Consider the following 23,553-nt stretch of genomic DNA (forward strand, 5'->3'; position numbering starts at 1 on the left):
TCAAAAGGCCAAAACATTAGATATAACAATGAATAGTATCTATGACTTAGACCCACACCGAACAGTATCGGTAGAAAACTGGTAAAATTATACAGCGAGTACAGGCAATAAATTACGATAGGTAATGATAACTAATTAAAAAAAAAAAATAAATTGTCAAGGATAGGTACCTGAGACATATATCAATAGGGATAAACTTCCGATTTTGGCACACACGTTAAATTACGAAAATAATTGGACCATTCGAGTTTGACTCAACGTTCAAGCACCTACCAAGCACCTACCAAGTACCTAACCTACTATATTCAAATAGCAAATGTAAGTACAATATTGACGTAATTTTATATTTTATTTTTTTACTGGATAAGTAATATTAGTACACAAACAATTACAATTTTTTTAAATGCATAATATAGTTTGCGATGTTCAAAAAATGTTTCATAAGATTTGCAGTCGTAAGTAATTCTTGAACAAATTTACATCGGAGTGACGTTTTATGAACCAGTTCAGGATTAAAATTATATTTTTAATTTTTAGTATTTATTATATTGAAGTTATAAAAGAAAAAAAAATAATAGAATAGGATTTATTAAAAATAATATTTATAAATCATTATAATTTAAATTCCTAAATAAAATTGGAAAATACAAATGCTTTTAATAATTTCTGTAACTAAATGTGTTTGAAACCCATCATATACATATACCATAGTATACTTAAATCAGAGGTTCCCACCAACCTATGGTCCGCAAACCATACCTACCTACAAAATTTAAACAAATTTTAATTTTATATTAATTATATTAATTTAATATCTTATTAGTAAAGGAAATACAAGCCCAAAAATCACATTAACGTATTTTTATAATTTTAATTTACTTTTGATAAAAATAATAATACATATACATTTTTTTAATAATAGTAATTTGTTTAAATTGTTGATAAATGTAAAACTTTTACTTAAACTTGAACAATAACAAACATTATTATTATTATATAGGTATTATATTATATTATATTTATTATTATTTATTATTATAATATGTAAGCTATAAGGAATTTCACTATATTTTATTTATTCATAACCTAAATTCTAAAATGTGTAAAAAATTGATTCTTGGCTATGAGAATAAATAAAGTCTAAAATGTATAGTGGTCTGTGACGTATCGAAAGTCCTCAAAGTAGTTCACAGTGTCAAAAAAATTAAACCACTGATTTAAATATCTTTCAAAATAGTATAGACATAGTAATTTGTATTTTATACTCAGTTCATTCATTTTACTAATTTTAATCTCAAAATATTATCCAATAAGATATATTTGTGTCACATTGTCACTGATGTCATGAATACCTGTACGGGATCCCTTGCCCAACATTAAATTAACTCACGATAAGTACACACTGTTAAGCATTACACGTACTTTTTTTTGTATAATATGTAAATAAAAAACAACGGTCATCTTTTAAAATTATATAGATTACTTTTTCCTGTATTGTCTACATACTTCTTTTGGTATTATAAATATTAATCACATATCATACAATCATGTGTTTATTTTAAAAATACACATCAATGTTTCTTTTTATACAACCATTTATTTATGTACTGAAATACTATTGTACAGTAATGAAATAATGAAACTACAAAATATAAAATATCAATGCCCCAATGCACATTTAATTTATTATTATTTTTATTATGAATAATTTAAAAAATATTGATGTAATTTTCATGAAATTAAATTAATTTTATAATAAAAATAAATTAAATAAGCATTATTTAGGGAGTTTTATTTAAATGTATGTATTATCTCATCAAGATGATTAGATTAAAAATATTTATTATCTTATGTAGATACCTAATTATTTTATTTTTATGATCTTAACTCTATTCATATGCTAAACAAAATACCATCATTCAAAATTTGTGGACCTTAAATGATTTATAATTTATTAACAATATCAACTTTGAAATTATATATTTAATATAGTTATTTATGTATTATATAGATGTCTACAATTGTTCATAATTATTACTATGGGGGTGCTTCCCCCATAAACGAAGAAAAAAAATAGTAAGCATGAAAAAGTAAATTATTTAACTTCAAACTGATTAATTTCTATTTTTTTTTTTTTTTTAGATGACAATCAACAAAATGTTGAAAAAAAAAATAATAAAAAACCAAGTATGTATATTGTATACCTATTGAGTATGCTATGTGATTAATTTCACATACCTAATTTATTTAATTTTTTTTTTTTTTAAGAATGTAAGACGTGTAAAAAATTACATTTCGGCAAATGCCGATTACAACAGGCCAACACTTATAAAAATAAAAGTTAGTATACCTATATTGGATATTAAATTTTAATTGATTAAGCAATAATAAACATGTATTTTGTTGATTAAATCAGAATACAAAATATGTAGTAACAGCCACAAAGGCTTGTGCTGGTGGAGACCAGAGAGCCAGGTAATTATTGAATTCAATAAAACAGTTTCCTGACTAGGTGCAATTTAAATATGATTATTTTAATAATACCATTTTTTAAATTTTAGAAAACAAAAACCAAGGATATGAGACTCGTCCTAGACTCGAAAAAGAAAAAAATGAGTAAGTTTTTTTTTTTTAATACCTACTTAAATATCACTATGCACATATCGAATATTTAAATACAATAATATTTATACTAAGTTCCTGTTAATTATAATCAAACCATGTCTTCATTTAATTTATTTATCAGTGGAATATCCAAGAGAAAAGTTCAAACTTCAGGAAATATTAAATTACTCTATAGTTAATTAAATAATAGGTATATGATAGTGCAATTATTGATATTGCAATTCAATTGAAATCATGGGCGCCCATTGAGGGGGGGGGCAAGATAGGGCACTTGCCCCCCTGGACAAAAAATATTATGGACTTGTAGCTCAATAAATATTACCATAATATTATTATTATCTTTATTAACTTACATTTGAGAATTTTTTTATTTTGACACCCTCCCCCCCCCCTAAAATGTTACCTATGAACGCCCATGATTGAAATAACTAAAATGGCTCACTTTTGGTTTTCATAATCACACAATATCAAAATACATTCCACTACATTCAGACTCTCAAATATTTGCAACCAAACATTAAATGTGTATTTATTAAGGATTTTTTTTGTAATGTAACTAAACAACCACCCTCTCTCCCAAAAAAAATTCTGAATATCACTGATGTTCATAAAAAAAAAAAAAAATAGGATAACTATCAACTTCAAACACCACAATAGTGTACCACTAAAGAATATGTGTATACACTGAAGAATAAGTTTATTAAAAATATTATGTCATAGTCAAACTAAGCATTTTACTAAATGACAATTAGTCAAATAAGTTCATTTTTTATTCAATTTCACTACCATTCTAGACATTTAGTTAAATGATTTTAAGAAATGAAAAAATATAACGATATTTTCTATAATTATTAGGTACTAATTAATTTATATATTATATAAAAAAAAAACCGTTAGTGATGATAGTGAAATTATACAAAAATGTAATTTAATAAAATGTCTGATTTGACTATATGCCTATCACATATACACTATTCATAAAACTATAGTTAATACAAAATATTATTTAATTCTGTTGTAGAACAAAGAGAGTCAAATGGAGGTGGAGGAGGACCAGGACCGGTTAATTTTTTTTACATCCTACCTATCTACCTACATTCATCATGGATCATTAAAAAAAAAAAATTCTACCTATAAAAATTACAAAATGTTATAGTACCTGTTCTTATTATACGTTGACTAGTTGGTTGTGAATGAGTTGCTGGTTGAAGCAGGCAGATATGCTAGCCAGCATAACGTATGCAGACATGCACTAATAAATAAATACACTTTTTTAAATTTGCTTCCTCAGGGTTATAGGACCTGAAAATTTAGGTGAATTATGTTAATTAGTAAGTCAAAGACCAATGTGTCAAAAATTGTAACTCTCAGTGTATACCAATAAAGTTCTCACCGAAAAGAGTATAACATTGTTAATAATACTTACCTATACATTGTGCTATTTCAATTATTGCATTGAAATGTCTAGTCCATAGTAAAGTTGCCCATAATCACATCGGTTGGAGTAGGAAATTTATAATTTATTGGCCAAAATATATTTTATTTCGACAAAACAATTTCAATGAAAAAAAAAATAATAATAATAAAATAATAAAATCACACGTGCAGGCTACAATTAATATTCGATTCACAACCAGATTACCAGAAACCACTATTAAATAAATTAAAATTTAAAAAGTAAACATACCTTGACGAAATGAGAGGTATTATAGGTTATTATATTAAATATAATATAATATTATAAGTCTATGAATATACCATTACAATTAACTAAATATTTTGATTTTTGATAATCACAATGTAGGTACACTATAAAAATAATTTGAGCATAGCGACTGTCAGTGAAATATTCAAATATCACGTACCTATAATGTATAAACTTACTATAAATGTATAATAATATAACATTATTTTCGAAAATTTTAAATTACATATTGGTACCACTGTATAGATTATAATGTTCAAACCACGAATTAAAATATACTGGATACCCAACGAGAGGTGATAAGGAGCTCCCAAAGTGACTTTTCATGTACAAAGGACTACTAGCGCTTCAATAGAATTCAAAATATACTAATGTCGTTGTAATCAGGAATTGAATAATATAATATATATATTTCCTAGAAGTTTTATTAATTAATTTAATTCGTGGAATTTAAACGTTGACGGTAAATTATCTTGAAAAAAGTCGCCACTAATATGATTACAAGACGTGCTAGGTGTAGTTTGCAACAGCTGTTTTAGCGAGTCAATTTGGGTCCCAGAAAAATGGTTGTTTGTATAGGTCGTTGGGTATCCACTATATTTTAATTCGTGGTTCAAACCACGGACTGAGCTGATATTATCCATGAACTCAACGTTTATAAATTATTCAAAATTTGAACTTCAAATGCTAATAAACAAAAAATTGTGCCTATGTATTCTTATAATTGTTTAATCACTATAAGAATAACATATGAGGAACTTTGTATAAAATTTACAAGTATTTTGATAGGGCCAAAAAAATTTTATCGACACTTCAAAAAAAATTTTTCAGAAAAATTGAAAATTTCAGTTGTCTATGAATAGCTCAAAAAAACTCAAAATATTTTGAAAATTAAACCATATAAAGAAAATGCCAATCTAAATAACTGGTAAAATTTTCAAGTATATACGACTTATACTTTTTGAATAATAACAAATATCAAGAATCGTTTGAGGCTAAATCGTTATTTAACGCGGTTTTGTAAAAATTTAAATTTCAAACACTCATAAAAATTTTTTGTCTGAATCCGGTAGAGTTTTTTTTACAGATATCTGAAGAAAAATTTATGGAGAACCTTGTACCAAATTTTCAAAACTTAGTTATAAAAGAAAAAAATTTTATGATTTTTCAACTTCAAAATTACTTGCAAATTTTCGCGTTTTCGACAGATTTCGTAAAAATTTGAACTATAAACGCTTATAAAAATAAATTGTGACTAACGATTTTTAATTTTTTTTAGCTCCAATAAAAACAACTCATAAGGAACCTTGTATTAAATTTTCAAAACTTTTTGGTTCCAACAATTTTTTATCGACACTTAAAAAAATTTCTTAAAAAAATCGGAAATTTAAGTGGTCTATAAATAACTCAAAAAAAGTCAAAATTTTTTGAAAATTTCAAGTATTTTCAGCGATTAGTTTTTGAATTACAACCATAAAAAAAATCGATTTTTTTGAGAACTGTTGGAAAATGTTAACTTTTTACCTGTATAATGCACCAAGGATATTCACTTTTACATCGGAAACCACCCCCATAGTTTGAAATTGGAGCATTATTTCGACTAGTTATGCTGTACACAGACACAAAAACAAAAACAAAAAAAAAAAACACACATCATTGTAAAATCAATACATTCATCACTTCGTTCAGAATCTAATATAATTAATTATAAATATATGTTTTAATAATTTACAAAATTTCAGTGAAATAAAAAATCAGATGAATAATGAAATATTTAATATCAAATAAATTCATATTACGCAAAAACAAAAAAAATAAATCAATAAAATATTAAGTACATTCAATAATCTATATTTTATATAAAATAAAAAATTATGAAATCAGTATTTTATTTTTATTAAAATATATTTTAGTAACATAGATAAAAATAATACTATGATACTATTAATTGATCAACTCACGTAAAATCTGAAATTATTCGTCTACGAGGTCGACCTTTAATAATATCACCTGATGGAAGAATAAGATTAATGAATAATTATTCATATGTAAAAACTAGAGATTTGTTACTAAAAATTTTTGAAAAGAAACCAGATCAGCTTCAAGTTATATTAAACGAATTACATTTAGCTATGAAATCAAAAATGTCGAACCTAACTACAAGCTTTTTAAAAAACTATCTTGATTTTAATAATCAAAATGCAATTATTTTACTATGGAATGGTAATTCAGATAAAAATATTTTACAAAGATTAGGTTTTAATACAAATATAATGTTGAATATGACTGCATACGATACTGGAGTATTTTATTTAAAATTAATTATTTTTAAAAGTAATGAAATTATATTAAATCATAAATTAAGTTATATAATTAAAAATGGTAGATTTTTATCGTTGAAGGAAACTCATGATTCAATTTGTAATCAAAACCATGATATACCTAACTTATATACACGACGCAGTTAGTGATGTAAAATTAACGAAATGTATTTTCAACTATTTATGTATAAAAAACAATAGGTAACAGTTTATATTAAGTAAAATAATAGAATAATATAAGTTCTTACAAAATACTAATAGTTCGCAATTAGTAACACGGTAATATTGAAAAATTAACCTCATTCGTTAAAAATAATTACAATCGATTTTGATTTTAACAAATATTAACATGTCGATTTAATACTTAATTTCTACAGCTATATCGCAGACTTACTATATAATATATATATATAAACCAGAGATTTGATACTAAAAAAATTTTGAAAAGAAATCAGATCAGTTTTAAGTTATAGGTACTAAGTTAATTATTTATGTATAAAAAAGCAATATTATCAGTTCATATTAAGTAAAATAATAAAATTATATTGACTTATCTTTAATAACAATAGATCGTAATTAGCATGACAAAATAGATAGGTATGATAGCAACTTTGTGATACGCAACACATAGCTTCCCCCTCCACATAAATGACGTCAGCCGTTCTCCGATGACCCGTGGGCCGTGACCGCCGCACGCCGACGGCCGACCGGTATATTTTAAATTTTAAAATTTTAAATATAATATATTAATATGTTATTTAATATTTACTAGTTTACTACCTATTTACTGAAAAAATAAATCAATAAATTTCAGTTTAAAATTTAAATAATTATTCGCATGACATATTTGTCATGGTTATTAGCAACAGACAAAACAGGAAGTACACAACAGATATAACATAAATTATTATGGAAAATAAAAAAGTACTCGTTTTAATCGTGATAATTTAATTTGTAAATTTGGACTTTTTAATACGGTTAGTATGTAACTGTTTTTCCAATACAATTTTATTTAGATTATTCATCCTTATAAATGTCCTGGTTCGTACAAGGCATTTAACCACTTCAACAGGTATATTAAGGTAATTGATTTTTGGTAATACTATATTAGTTAATGTTTTCATAACCCATGGTGTTTTAACCAAATTATCACCATGGAATTATATGAAAGCTATTTCTATAATTTTCATAGCATTCATTATTTTTTCTGAAGGTATCTTCAGGTTCCCTTTAGATAACTATTTTATCCAACCAGCTTTGTGTTCACCTGTTTCATCAACTAAATCTGGATATTTATGGCTGAATCTGCTTGCAACATATCCGGCGACATACTGAGTGAGCACATTCTTCTTCTAGCTGTCCAAATAGATTTGAATTAATTTCTTCATTTTCAATCTTCAAGACACATCAAAATAGAAGAAAAAAATTTGTGAGTAGGTACTTAGTCTTAAACATGTAAATAATTTTTAATAACATATACTTCAAATTGCTTTAAAAGGTTCAAACTTTGTTGTGGAACTGTTATTGTGGACGCCATGCCAAATTGTGATTCAAGATTAGCTAATTCGACATCATGATACTCAGAGTAATCATGAGGTGCTAATAACTTTGATTCTTGAATCATTGTACTTGTTAAGCAAACTGTATCGTCAACAATATTTGTTTCAAGGCCATCTTCTGTGTTTGTATTCTCGGTAAAAATAAAATTAGAATTTTTACCTAAAATACTCCATCTGAGATTGAAATTAAGTAAGTTTTACTAAATGAATAGAATATTCAATAGTGTCATGGCTTAATATTTAATTGTATACCAATTGTATCCTCATAATCAACTATTCCAACATGTATTCATAAATGTATTTAGTATTAATAATGATATCATAATTTTAAGTATTTACCAATATTTGAAATCTAGCACAGTAATATTATTGCTTTCTGACCCTGCCATTCCCTTTAATGCACTGAAAAGGTTTTCCAAAACGTCTTGGATGAGAGTTTTCTTGTTAAAATAAATGAACATCCTTCACGTTTGAGGTCATCAAGTAAACATTTGATTGATTTATTGCTTATCAATATACCTAAAATAATAAAATAATGACATAGAAATATAAATTATGAAGAGGCCTCCTAAATGAGAAGTCTCCAATACACATATTATTTTAATTTTACCCTTTTTTAAACAGGTAATGGTACTGAAATATCATCAACTTACCTCTTTGAAATGGGAGTAAAGATTTCTTCTCATGAACCCTCATATTAATTATAAATTCATTCATTTTATCAATAAGTTTGTTTTGATTTTTTTCGTCTTGACCATAACTTGGTATACCATTGTCAAATTTATGTTGTGTATTAAAAAGGTCAAACCAATTGTTAAATAACAAAATAATATCAGAAGCCTGTTTTTAAAAATAAATATTTCATTTTTGTATAGATATATTATAATGATTTAGATCAACATTACTTACATCCTTTAAGTTGCTTATTTTTATATAATTATTTTCTTCTCAATGAATAAGTGCTTTAGCAACGGTATTAGAAAAAAGTTGTACTGCCAGTCGAACATTCATTCTACCTGTCCCCTCGACTGAAATATGGCATTGTGTTAATTTGTGTGCCATTCTAAAGTCTACACTATTTAAATTCACCAATTCCTGAAATATGTTTTTACCTACATATTTTCCATTGGGAAGAATATAACCACTAGAAGTAAATTACATAGAAATTATGAATTTATTTATCATTTATTAGATACAAATCTACTTACTGATCAAGTATATGATTTCTCGCTAATTTAATTAAGTGTGGAACATCTGCAAATACATATATATTTTGGTTTGTTATCGGATGTGTAAATGCAGTATTAGTAATTGATATGTTTAGAGTTCGCCATAAACCCATATTTGCAGAACCCATGTCATTTACTATTGCCATTACATAGAAACCAATTATATATAGCTCTTCAATTATTGAGATCAATATATCTTTTGTCATATGTGTGTCAAAGTTATAGTAGATCACCTGTTTCCAATTACTTAACAAACCTATTCATAAAATAAATTATTCATATTGTAATTTGTTAAGATATTTTATAACTGCTTCACCTCTAGCCATGACTGTTTGTACACATTTATTGGGGCCTATAATCTGCTCATATGCTTTATCATAACATATTCTCTTTGACACATATGTTTCATCAAAAGAAAGTACTGTGAATTTGTCAGTCTTCGACATTAAGGATCCTTAATATGCATTTATTATATAATATTAATATTAATTTTTGTATTGAGATATTTTAATTGTTTTTGTTTAATGTACCTTTTGCTTTCATTAAAGTAATTACACTTGATAGGGTTCCAGGTTGGATAGAAAATGTTGAGGCCCATTTTCTTAACGTTGATAGACCTAAAATTAATTTAATGATTTAACTATGATAAATATCTATTAGATATACTATTTTACCAGGTAATGGAAACTGTTTTTCATTTCTCAAATAACGATAGGCTTTAGGAGAAATACTTCTCAAAGTGATTGCAGATGATATATCCTCTGGTTCCCATGAATAAACTTTTTTTTTTGGATGAAGAAGCAATTGGATTTGTGTAGGACTTAACAATTTATTTAATGTATTATTAAATCTATTTTCAAATCTATAATTTTCTAAATTAATAAAATCATTATATGATTTAATTTTATTACTCTGTGATGAAATAATAGTTTTAAGTTTATTATTTTGCAAAACCAACTGTTCATTATCATTTTTCAATCTAAAATAACAAAATAATAAAATATTAGGAATTAATTGAATATTAAAATAACCAGAAAGAAAAAAAATTTAGTTGATTATTTGTATAATTACTTTTGGAGTAAATCATTATTATCTATTGCATAATCCAATGGTTTTATTCCTATTAGGTCAGTCTCTTCACTCAAAAATAATTTTACTCTACAGTCATTTTTCAATAATTTGTCATCACTAAGAATTAATAAATTGAAATAAGAATGTTGCATTAGGCGTTAAATATGTAATAAGAATGTTCATACTTTCCAGTATCAGTTTTGATATGACTATTTCCCAAATTATTAATTTTTTCAACTGAAAATACTCCACTAGGTGTTGTAATAAAAGACAAATCAGTACAATCATCAAAATCAGTGCTATAAAGTTAAATATATAAGTACATTTAAGTTAAGGTTATTACTATTTTTGGGTACATATTATATACTACTATGGTTTCTACAATACATACCAAATGGAATTATCTGAGTGTATGATTGTCTTAACCTCAGTTGGAGTTTTAATATCCTGAATTTCTTTTCTTAAATATGGCACATCATCATACTCTAAACCCAATGTGCTAAACAATATTTATAAAATATTTAAATGTTATGTATTTCATTTATTATATATTTTTTTTTTTAGATTCTGAACGGAGTGATGAATGTATTTTATGTATAAACTTAATTTGTAAAATTAATTTTCTTTGGTGTATTATATTATAAAACAATTTAATTATACCTATGTTATTATACTTTTGTATAATTTTAGACTTTAATTTTTTGTATAAATCCAGTTATTATAGTTTTTATATAATATTTTTTACTATACTTCTTTCAATACAATTGTACAATTATACCATTTTTAAGGTAAACAATTATAAAATGTATTACTTACATTATAATTACTTTAATGATTTTAATACTTTTGTTTTGTAATATAAAATAAATATATATAATATTATTTGTCATCTACCTACTTTTGTATTTAATTAAAATAGTTTACCTTAAAGGTATAGCATTCTGCTTAAGCTTTCTACCTGCACGTGGTGAATAGTTAAGCATTTTTTGAATCATTGGCTTATCAAAATGATGGGGTGCAAAATGAAGTGAGCATACTACAGCTGAAAATATTTTTATTATACATTTGTAAGTCTAAATATTTTATAATTCATACCACTATTCAAATTGGTGTTTTTTAAATCAATACTAGAACCAATTTGTAACAACCATTTATTCCTAATATCCTCATTTTTGGAAAATCGGTGTAAATGTATATAAGGGTTACTCTGTATTCCCTTTTTTCGAGAGCCGCTGTCACAATTCGGGAATACACATACAGGCATTTTCTGTGGTTTGATTTAATAATTATTTGCAATAAAAATCAAATTAACAATACCAAATAATTAGGAAACTAGGAAACTAGGAACGTAATTGAATAAATACACTAAATTAGTTTCATAAATACAAAGTTTTTATTACAAAACATTGACAATTTGACATAATATAAATACAAATTTTAATATTTTATAAGATAACCAATTAATAATATAAATACAATTATTATTCTATAGCAATACATTATATATACATTACATAATACATTATAATATAAATTTAAAAATTATTATTAGAATATTGATAAAATTAAATACAAGTATACCTAATAATATAATATTATAATATTATATATTCATAAAAATAACATTACACAAATGAGCGGCAAAATATAGACCAATCAAATCAGGAGAACGGCTGACGTCACAGTTCTGGACGAGGTGCGGGAGGGGTGCGCGTTCTCCGACAAAATTAGTTACAATTTTATCATGTGCTTATCTAACAATACGTTTTTTGTTATTTTATTAATTATGAAGATATTTAAAAAAAAATGATTTTTATTCTAAACATATTATGTCACGTATTTTACATGCAATAAACCAATAAGTCATAGAACATTTTTTAAGATCCTATACGCTTATATATACATTAAAAAAAAAATTTAGTCGGCAAATTGATAAATCTAGCCCCCCCCATGATTTTTCTTTCTGGACGCCCCTGGGCGTCCGTTTCGGTTACCTCCGTGCTACGTATACATTCCGATGGTGCACGTAAAAATTTCGTAGTAGGGGTCGTTGTGTGTGGTGATGATGACCTATACTACCTACAGAAATTTTTTGTGCGTGGGCGGCTGATATATTCGATGATGCCGAGCGTGTCGATGTGTCTAAAGGCTATATCCCCGTCAGTGTGGCCGAACATTGTTTGTGTGGGTGTGTGTGTGTGTGAGGCGGTGGTAGTATTAAATTTATTTATTTTTAACAGTTTGCAAACTTCCGTAAATGTTTTGCTAAGGAAATCCGTTCCCTGATCTGTCAATATCGTTCCCGATATTCCATGTACACACACGAAAGCTTCCGCGACCGTGTTTGCCTGATGATTAGGTATTGGTACTCCTAGCGTGTATTTAGATAAGTCATCTTGCATTGTTAAAATATAATTATTACTAGACAAGGTCGTTGGTAATGGACCTACAATATCTAAAAATATTTTTTCAAATGGTTTTGAACTTGTTGATGTAATAGCCATTGGTTGCTTTACATGCCGATTTGAAATTTTATTTACTTGACACGATGTACAATTTTTTACGTACTTTTTAATATCATCTTTCATACCCTTCCATCTAAATTGCTTCTGTATGCGTTTAATAGTTTTATTAACACCTAAATGACCTCCTAGTTTAGAATCGTGAAACTGCTTTAATATAGTTACTTTCTCTTCTTCCGTATATTCTACGTTCGCACATACCATAATTTCGATCTTAGTGTTACGAAATATGTATCTTAACATTGACCTTACTTTTTCCCACTGTAGATCATCATTCATACCTAGTTTATTCATTGCTATTTTGTCTAAATTATTTTCCTCACAAAACTGTTTCAAGTTCACTAACGCTATATACATATTCTTGTACGTTGACCTTTGACGATCTTTATTTTTCGTTACTAGAAATATTATATACCGGTCATTCTGTACTACATACGGCGTATCGCCTATCACTTTACTAACTGGTAAAAATGAAGTAATTCCAAACTTACGTTTTATTTCGTAATTTATTCCTGATGTTAAATTATATTGTTTCGCTATTTCTGTCACTATATGATACTCTACTGGCGACTCCAAAAGTGTACCTATAGCTTCTTTTACATTGCTATTAGTAATTAACTGTGTTTCCATTTTCCCAAGAAATTCCTCGTACGACTCGTTTTTAATTTCTTGTATCGAATACATACGACTTAACGCATCTACGTTAGAATTTTGCACCCCAGGTTTATATCGTATCTCATAATCATATTCTTCAAGTTGTATTCGCCAACGTGCTAACTTCGATAATGAATTTTTTAAGTTGAAAAGCCACGTCAAAGGGCGATGATCACTAAGTATTATAAATTTCCTTCCATATAAATATGGTCTAAACTGTTTTACCCCAAAAATTATAGCTAGACATTCTAACTCGGTTGTGGAATAATTATTTTCACTTTTATTCAACGTCCGTGACGCATACGAGATTGGTAAGTCTTGACCTATTTCTCCCTGAGATAATATTGCCCCTAGTGCTTTATTACTCGCGTCCGTAGTTAATATGAAAGTCTTAGTGAAGTCTGGATATTTAAGTATTGATTCAGAACATAAAGCTGATTTCAATTTATCGAATGATTTTTGACATTCATCACTCCATAAAAATTTAATGTCTTTCTTTAAAAGATTAGTTAAAGGTTTCGCAATTGCACTTTATGAATTTATAAATTTCCTATAATACCCACTTAAACCTAAAAATGATTTTATATCTTTTACATTAGTTGGTTTTGGAAATTCTAACACAGATTTCACTTTCTTTTCATCAGGTTTAATTCCATTTTCTGATATTACGTGTCCCAAATATACACATTCACGTTTTAAAAATTCACATTTATCTGGTTGTAACTTCAAATTGTTAATTTGTAATCGCTCAAATACTTCTACTAACTTCTCATTATGATCATACAAATTTTTCCCGTAAACAATTATGTCGTCTAAATAAACTAAACATTTTATTCCTATTAAACCAGCTAAAGCTGAGTTCATAACTCTTTGAAAAGTTCCAGGACTAGTTTTCATGCCTTGTATCATGCGTTTAAAATGCCAATGACCTTGATTGGTTGAAAATGCTGTTAATTCTTGTGATTCTTTTTCTAATTTAATTTGATAAAACCCACTAGAAAGATCGAGAACAGAAAATAATTGACATTGTCCTAACTGGTCCAATATTTCTGTAATATTAGGCAGAGGATGGAATTCATTTATGGCGACTTCATTTAATGCTCTAAAGTCTACCACTATTCTAAACTTTTGTTTACCTGAATTGTCAATTTTCTTTCGCACTAGTAAAAGAGGAGAGTTCCAAGGACTCCTTGAACTTTCAATAATATCGTTATCCTCAAGTTTCTTAATTTGCGTATTTATCTCATCTTGTTGTGATGAGGAAGTCTATAAGGTCTTCGGTATATAGGCGGTTGGTCGTTTTTAATCTTATTATATGAGTTCCCGCGTTGGTGAAGGTTAGCATGTCCCCTTTCATATGAAATATGTTATTATACTTCTCGCATATTTTAGAAATAGATTTTTTCTCATTCTCATCCATATGATCGGTTCTTATTATTTGTCTCAAACGCGTTATACGTTCATTATAATTATTTTTTGTTTCTACCGTATATATCTCATATTCACTAACATAATCTATCTTATTTATATCGGTTACATCTATGTCTTTTATCTCCTCAGATATATTCAAAATACTAACTATTGCTTTCCCTTTATTCACAGTAGACACCGTACTACTGCAATATACGACCTTTGTAATTTGTTGTTTGTGTATGTATATACTTTTACTTTCCACGACTGGATCAGCTATTGCTATTTCTACGACGGTTTCCGTACGTGGTTGCGCGTGCGTTATAATTTGTTGGTGGTTGAGTAAAACTATTCCGATTAGATGGACGATTATTATTACTTGCAGGTTTATTTCTACATTGAGCTGCATAGTGATTACCATTACAGTTATAGCATTTAATAGGTGGTCTATTAAAATTATTTTGCTGAGTGTAATTATTTGTCCGTCCTTGATAACTCGGTTTACTAAAGTTATTTGGTTGGGAATTCCTATTACGACTATTCGTATTATTATTTCTTGTATTATTCACACGTTGGAAATTATTATTATTTTGTCGTGAAGCATTATAATTGCCTTATTAAAATCGTTCCTGTATCCGTTATTTTCTCTTTCTGAATTATATTCTACTTCTTCTGCCTTTGCCAATTGCTTAGCTACCTCTAATGTTTTAGGATTTCGTGCCTTTACAATTGTTCTTATAGGACTTATTAATCCTTTTATAAAAATATTCAGTGTTTGTTCTTTTAAAGTTTCGTGAATTACTTTTGCTTCTGATTCCTCTTTATTAAGTGTACACGCATTACATAATTTATAATACAATTTCTCTACTCTATGACAATAATCATTGACGTCTTCACCATGACGCATCTTAATGGAATTTAATTGTATCTGCAAACTTGAAGCAGTTGTCGTATCTTCAAAAGCATCCGATAAATAACTCTTAATGTATACCCATTTAGTAACATTTTTATATTTTATCATTTCTAATGCTCTACCGGATAACCTAGTTGTTATATATTTAACTAAAGTCGGTGCGCATTTTTCTTCAACCAAATTTACTGCCATATCACATGCATTTATGAACGGATAGAATATATCGTCTTCTCCCGTACACATAGGTATAAGCTTAAATGATTCCTCTAATTTTATGGTAACCATTTTCTTTACACGCGGTTTTCTCCCGAACGTTAACTCAGTATGTTCAAAATCGTCCGTAACCTTGCTACGTGTAACCTTTTTATTGTCTAAACTTAAACTTCTCTCCAAGCTGTGTTTTATTTTCGCGCTCTGGCGTTCACTTGGGTTCATAAATAAACTAGGGCGTTCTTTCGGGCTTTCAATAGGGCTAGGGCTTTTACTAGGGCTAGGGCTTCTACAAGGGCTTCCCAAATTAATCAACTGTTGGTTTTATTTAATACTTCTAAACTCAAATCTGGAGTTTCTAAAGACGTCTTATTCGATGGATTAGCTACTTCCAAAGGAGATGTACCTGTGTTCTCCATAAATTGCTTTCACACTCATTTGATACGTTTTACAATCAACTATAATAATATAACTCAATAATAAATCTCAATAATAATCTCAATAATTCAACAATATGCCCTCAAAAATAATTCTCAATAATAATCTCAATAATTCACAATATGCCCTCAAAATAATATAATAATTCAATAATGTTGAGTTTAAATTTCGTAGATAATCGTAAAATGTAACGTAAGTTAATATATTATGAAATAATAAACAAATTATAAACTCAAATTTAAATGCAAATAAATTAAATAATCAATTATACCTATTTACTATTAATATAAACATTCTTATCAGAGATAAGTAACAAATAATGATATTTAAATTTCGAGTGATAACAATTTAATATTATTGATAACGATCAGCCGACCAATAAGAAATTCGCATTTTATGACCGCTCTGCAGCGTCTAGGGTTTCTTATATCGCGTACCATACAATCACTTCTGTGGAACATAACTCAAAGCTGACATGTACAATTATACATTGTTGTGGTACGTGTTAACCTTGAATTTTTTACGAATATACTTTGTTACATTAAATTAAATTATATTATTTAATGTATATTATTATATAATAAATATAGCAAAGTTTTAGAATAGTTTTAGTCTAGATTCAAAGATTCTAATTGTTTGTGCAGCGAATTTAAAGAACTGCGTATACTTAATTCAGATTTAAATAATGCATATTGTGATTTTTCATATTTAAGTTTAAGTTGTTTTTTTTCATCTTTTAATTTTTTAATTATTTGGTTTATTATTCTTATTTATTCTTTGTGTATCTTTTCTTCTTCGTCTGCATCGGAAAAATTTGTTTCACGTCGTTCATACATTTCTTCAATTTGTAGTTTGATGAACATAGATGATTCCATTTTATTATTTTTATTTTTGAAACTGTAAATGGTAATATTTTATTCAATAATTAATATACAGTAGAAGCCTATTATTAAAAACACGGATTATTGATACTATCACGTTATTGAAACAAAATATACCGGGACGGATCACCCGTATATTAGAACATTTAAAATAAATCGGATTATTGAAACAGTACATCGGTTATTTGAATCAATTAGACGAAGGTTAGTTGACATATACACCGGTTAGTTATCGGTTATCAGCACCGTGCAGATGAATAGGTTTTGAGCAGCATTATTCATATGAAAATATGGTTATGGAGTAACCACATTTTACATGAATACAATCATACATAAATACATTCATTTTTTTCATAGTATAAATCTAACAAATCGCTTATTAGAAACAATCGGTTAATTGTCACAATTCACTTTGGTCCCAAAGTGTTTCTTTCTAATATTTATTTTTATTTATTTCTAATAAGCGGCTTCTACTGTATTTATGTAATTCAACGATAAATCACAGTCATCGAACGTGATCGGATTTGGTTTATACGAACGCTTTGTCGAACGATAATAATGGTAAACGATACGAGATGAGTTACGCTGGCATCCGCAGGTTAGAAAATATACTCAAAACCGGTACCAAAATTTGGTATATAATTTGTACAAATTTGTAATCATGATTCCAAAATTTGTACACCCCCCTAAAGGGTGGAAAAACGCTTTTTCATTTCGGATGCCAGCGTAACGTTTTCCAGCATCCGCATTTACGGTTTTTATCTTAGACACTCAAAACCTGTACCAAAATCTGTTATATAATTTGTACAAATTTGTAATCATGATTCCAAAATTTGTACACCCTCCTAAAGGATGGAAAAACGCTTTTTCATTTCGGATGCCAGCGTAACATTTTCCAGCATCCGCATTCATAATTTTTATCTTAGAGACTCAAACCAATTACAATACAATATTCAATGATCTAGACTCTAGATCTATCTAGATTCTAGAGAAACGCTGATGGTAATAGTACCTTATAATTCTTCTTTTTCACCTTCACTTACCTCCCAACTATTTGGGGTCGGCCATCTTTGTCCTAAACCTCCACTTTTCCCAATTTTCCTTATCCCCTATGTACTCACCAACAGCCCTCATATCATTCTTAATTGCATCCAACCATCTCTTTTTTGAGATGGTTCCCAGTTTTTCTTTTTGAATAATTTTATGTCGCCCTAAAGTCTAAACCATGAAAAATATTTTTTTTTTTTAAAAAATTTAGCTTTATAAAATAATACAATTATTGCAAGTTGATAATCATAAAATTATATGTTAAATAATTATAAGTCACGAAAGTCAATGTTACAGTTTTTAATTATTTTTTTATTGTGAGCTGTTGTTTTACAAATAAAATAAAATAAAATATAAACTTTTTTGTGATTATAGACTATACTATATAATATAATTAGAAATATCTAATATAACTTAAAATAAAACATTAATAAAAGATAGATAAGTAATAAATGTTTTGTTAAAGGCTGTAAAATAAAAGTTCAATATCTTTTTTCCTGGTTGTTGAAGAACTAGTTATATTGAGTTTTGTGTCATCATACGACTCCCACTTTTCATTGCTCCTTAAGGCACACGTTGTATAGTGTCCAGTAACTGCTCGTAAACCACACCTTTCACCACCGTGAAAGATTATTGCTCCTCTTAAGTTATAAATATTAGAATTCCAAACTATATTTGTAGTGAGGTCTACTAATGACCAACAAATGGCTTTAGCGTAGTTTTGTCTAACTAAATCAAGTGGAATTGTGTCTAAATTGCCACTTGTTGATGTTTCTAGATCTGTGAAGAGGATTAATTATCATGATTAAAAATATTATTAATTTTTCTTGGTTGTAACATGAATACATAATTGAATAATTTTAATTTCATACATTGAAATGTTTTATAGTCAAAAACTTATTAAAACAAAAAATATTCTACTAGGCATTCATATATCAGGTTTATGGAGGACTATAAAATATAAAGTTGAATTGAGTTTTTGGACTCTAAAAAAAAAAAAAAACTAAAAATTTAAATGGACTAAAAATGTCGTGTTCAGACATAAAGTTTAAAGAACTTTTTATTAAAATAAATTATGGTTTGAGGAAATTGTTTAGTTAATAATTATTTACAAGAAAATTAAAATCAGTTTATTCATTATTAAAAAAAAATGGATTTGTACACCTTAAACTTTTAGAGAAATTTATTAAGGGTCTACCTCTATATTATAATATTTATTAAATTAGCATAATTTAGAAACTTACCTTTAGGAAGGTAACTGATTTTGATAAATAAATGAGTTGTAATTTCTGTTGATACATTCCTTTCATTTCCACAGTAGGAACAGGTTTCCTTGTAGGTTTTCAAATGATCTTCAATTTTATGTTGTATTTGAAACTCATTTTCGTATACATTTAGAGACAATTTTGATGATGTCGTTTCCATTAGAGGAATCATGCATTGACTGTTTTCACATCTACTCTTTCGAATCAATGAAGGCAATTCATTCATTATTTTGTCTACAATGCATGAAGCAGTACCAATAACGTCTATAGTTTTAAGACCATCTACAATAGACTTAACTCTATTTTCAAAATGTAAAATTAGTTTAAGTCTATTAAGATAAATTTCTTTCTTTTTTTTTTTCTTTGATCATTTGTAAAGCTATATTAGAAGTAATATTCATCGTCGATGTTCCAACCAAATACTCTCTAAATGTTGGGCTATCAGCTGCTGAAGTAGCTAATAATGATAAAATTGAATCTACTGAGCAAGTATTAGTAATAACAAATTTCCCCAAGCCAGGAAATAAAATTGGTCTAGTATGTAGACCATTGCCGTTTTTTAATAGAACTACAGGGATTATATTGCCTTTTTTATTCAGATCTAATAGCTCAAACCCGGGTTGTTGAACTAAGTAAGATTTAGAAGATCGAATTGTTTGAGAATTTTTACGTTTTCCTTTTTTACACCACATTTCTGTTGCATTGGATTCTGCCAAAATCAATTTTTTTTTATTGCACTCAAGACAAAGTTTATATTCTCCAAAACCTTCTTTTGTATCAGGTATTCCAACTGAGCAACCAAAAAGATGAACTGGTTTTCCACATTCTAAACACTTGTGCACACCAGTGGGTAAATCACCATTTCGACACATTAAGCATGGTGTATTTAAAGTGATATTTGACTTGTGAGAAGAAACATGTGGTTCATTATGTAAAATATTAGTTCCACTTGAAATCTTTGTGATTTCATTTGGAGATGATTTTCTTGTTATATATTGTTTGGTATTATCAAGCATTTCATAATTTCTATTGAGTGACGTTTCATTCGTAACATCCGTATCATTAAGCAATAGTCCGCGATGGTCAACAAATAGAATATCGTCTTCATTATTGTCATCATTCATGTTATTTTCGTTGAAGCTATAAATGTCATCGCTCATATGACTATCATTGTTTATGTCAATATAATCTTCCAGGTTCAATTCAGAATTCTTGTCATAGTCTTTTATGGAATCATCATTATTATCATCACCAACACTTCTCCCATTTTCCATACATAAATCGCTATTTAACTCTCCTTGAATTAAAATGTGGTCACCATTGTAGTATGACATAAGTTGTTCTAAAAATGTATCAACTCTTACTGGAAGATGATCATTTTTAAAGGCGCGGTGCTTAATGTGGTTAAAATTACATTCTATTCTGCTACTTGAGGCGATTTTTTCTCCACAACCAAAAGTCTGCCTCATTATACCTGACCAACAGGGAAATAATTTGAATGTTCTTACAACTATAGGTTCAAGTTCAGGAATATACTGTGCATTGTCACACATTCCTATTATAGACTCGACTTTAGCTCTCAATCTGTTCGCAATTTGTTGTGCCCATTCTTGGAACGTATTAGTATAATCTGAAGTACAGTCCTCATCTATATTTATGTAATCTGTTGTACTATTTAATTCTTGGGAGTTTTCGTCAATGTCACCTATCTCTAAAACACTAGTTGAAATCATAGATTGCAAATAACGTTTAGCTGTATAGCAAGGGTAAAAGTATCTACATTTTCAATATTTCCGTCGAATTTACTTAAAATTATAATGAATAGTGATTCAAGTATAGGTTCGGCTTCTTCAATTGATGTGCATACTACAAGCAATCCCATGGCACGGGTAATAATTTGTTTTGTACTTGGGTATTTTGAGTTTTTTACTGGACCCCATTGTGTGACAAGTTTTATAAAATGATTTACGTCATTTCTCAAAAAACATGTGGGTATTTCAACTTCTTTTTTTTGAACAATTAATTTGTAACACACGTTTAAATACAACTCAAGTGAAGTAAATTGAGTGAAATCTTGTGTTAAACCGAACATCAACGCCAATGATTGATCACTTATAACCACTTTTTGAGGTTTAACATTACATCTTAACCACCGTTTCAACCACACGCTTATGGATATATTATCATGCTGTTCAGATAGCATTGAAAGAGCAGTGAATGTCCTGTTATTTAAATCCATTACACCTTCATATAAAAAAAATATTGCCACTGACGCTATTGTTGTATCTCTTTAGTCTCTTACAACATCCACCTGTTGCGTCAAATGATATTGTCGGCACATTACTTTCATTGTAATACTTTTTATAAATCTGTAATTGCAAATTGCTCCAGAAGTGTATGAAAAATTTATCGATTCCTACATCGTGTATAGATGTAGTGTTATTCTTCATTATTTGTAAGGCCATTCCCACACAACATCCTAACCTTGAATGAGCTTTAAATTAGTATTGTAATTTGAATGTTCATGCTTAAATAAATGTTAGGTTTTGGTTGAATCGTGATCGTTTTAATATGAAATAAACCTTGCCTGAATATCATTTGAACCAAAAAAAAAAGATCGAATCAACACTTAGTCCTCAATGTCGGTTAAGCGTTAAAAAAATAAGGGTTTATTAAACCTAGAATCTTGGCTTAAATTTATATTTATACAAGACTTGTTAAACCTTAATATTATTAATTCTTAATCAATATTTGATACTCATTGAACCACCTTAAATATATTTTTATCAATTTTATGTAAATTATTATACATATCAAAATATAGCTTAATCCAACTATAAATTAAATTCCATCCATTTAATCTGTTTGTTTTACCTTTAATTGAATATATAATTCAATAAATATTATTATCTATAATGATAAACAAAAGGTTTGGTAAACAAAAGACAACATGACCAACAAAAACAAATAATAATACATGGATACATGGTAATAATAAATAATATTATAAATTATAATATATTTTCAAATTATATTATTACTTTAAAGTATTAGTTATACATTTTAGAAATAAAATATTATAATTATTTTTTATACAAATAACCAAAAAATCAATGTAAATGATAAAATTAAATCTAGCATCTAGCTAACAAAAAATGTTTGATTATACATATTACATAATATATAATTTATGTATTATATAAAATATTAAAATGAAAAATATACAAAATAATAAACTTGTATCATTAACAAAAAAGAAAAAAAGAAAATTATATTAAACAAATGATAATAGTACCAATATAATTATACATATTTTGTATCATTTACAAAAAAAAAAAATATATATTTAAACAAATGTTAATAGTCCCTATATTATGGATGTATTATATAGTAAATTAAAATTTTCTGTTACTTTATAAAATATAAAATAAAATCTTAAAATGTAAAATTAATACATTTGTATACATTTGTATTAATTACATAAAAGAAAAAGAAATTTATATTTGAAAAATTAATGATAAGTACCTTTTATCAGTATTATATATTATAGTAGTAAATTGTAAATTTAATTTTCATTACTTAATAATACATAATATAAAATCTTAAAATGTAAAATAAATATAATTATACATTTGTATTAATTACATAAAAAAAAAAGAAAATTTTATTAGAACAATTTTAATGATAAGTACCTAATATCAGT

At 27.2% G+C, this 23,553-nt stretch overlaps 2 long non-coding RNA genes across 3 annotated transcripts; one reads left to right on the forward strand and one right to left on the reverse strand.

The window, feature by feature from the left end:
* Positions 1-7,230: 7,230 nt before the first annotated feature.
* On the forward strand, positions 7,231-11,115 carry LOC126553239 (uncharacterized). Of its 2 annotated transcripts, XR_007606458.1 has the most exons (5): positions 7,231-7,361; positions 7,466-7,733; positions 7,865-8,084; positions 8,150-8,400; positions 11,075-11,115. It is a non-coding gene; the product is annotated as an uncharacterized LOC126553239 (long non-coding RNA). The 2 variants fall into 2 exon arrangements; XR_007606457.1 differs by lacking the exon at positions 7,231-7,361 and having other exon boundaries at positions 7,592-7,733; positions 7,865-8,080.
* Positions 7,583-8,276, reverse strand: LOC126553240 (uncharacterized). The gene is made up of 2 exons (XR_007606459.1): positions 8,132-8,276; positions 7,583-8,046 (listed from the first exon to the last, which is right to left on the reverse strand). It is a non-coding gene; the product is annotated as an uncharacterized LOC126553240 (long non-coding RNA).
* Positions 11,116-23,553: the final 12,438 nt, after the last annotated feature.

The sequence above is a fragment of the Aphis gossypii genome, unplaced genomic scaffold, assembly GCF_020184175.1.
Source record: "Aphis gossypii isolate Hap1 unplaced genomic scaffold, ASM2018417v2 Contig00106, whole genome shotgun sequence".
Classification (NCBI taxonomy): Eukaryota; Metazoa; Arthropoda; class Insecta; order Hemiptera; family Aphididae; genus Aphis; species Aphis gossypii.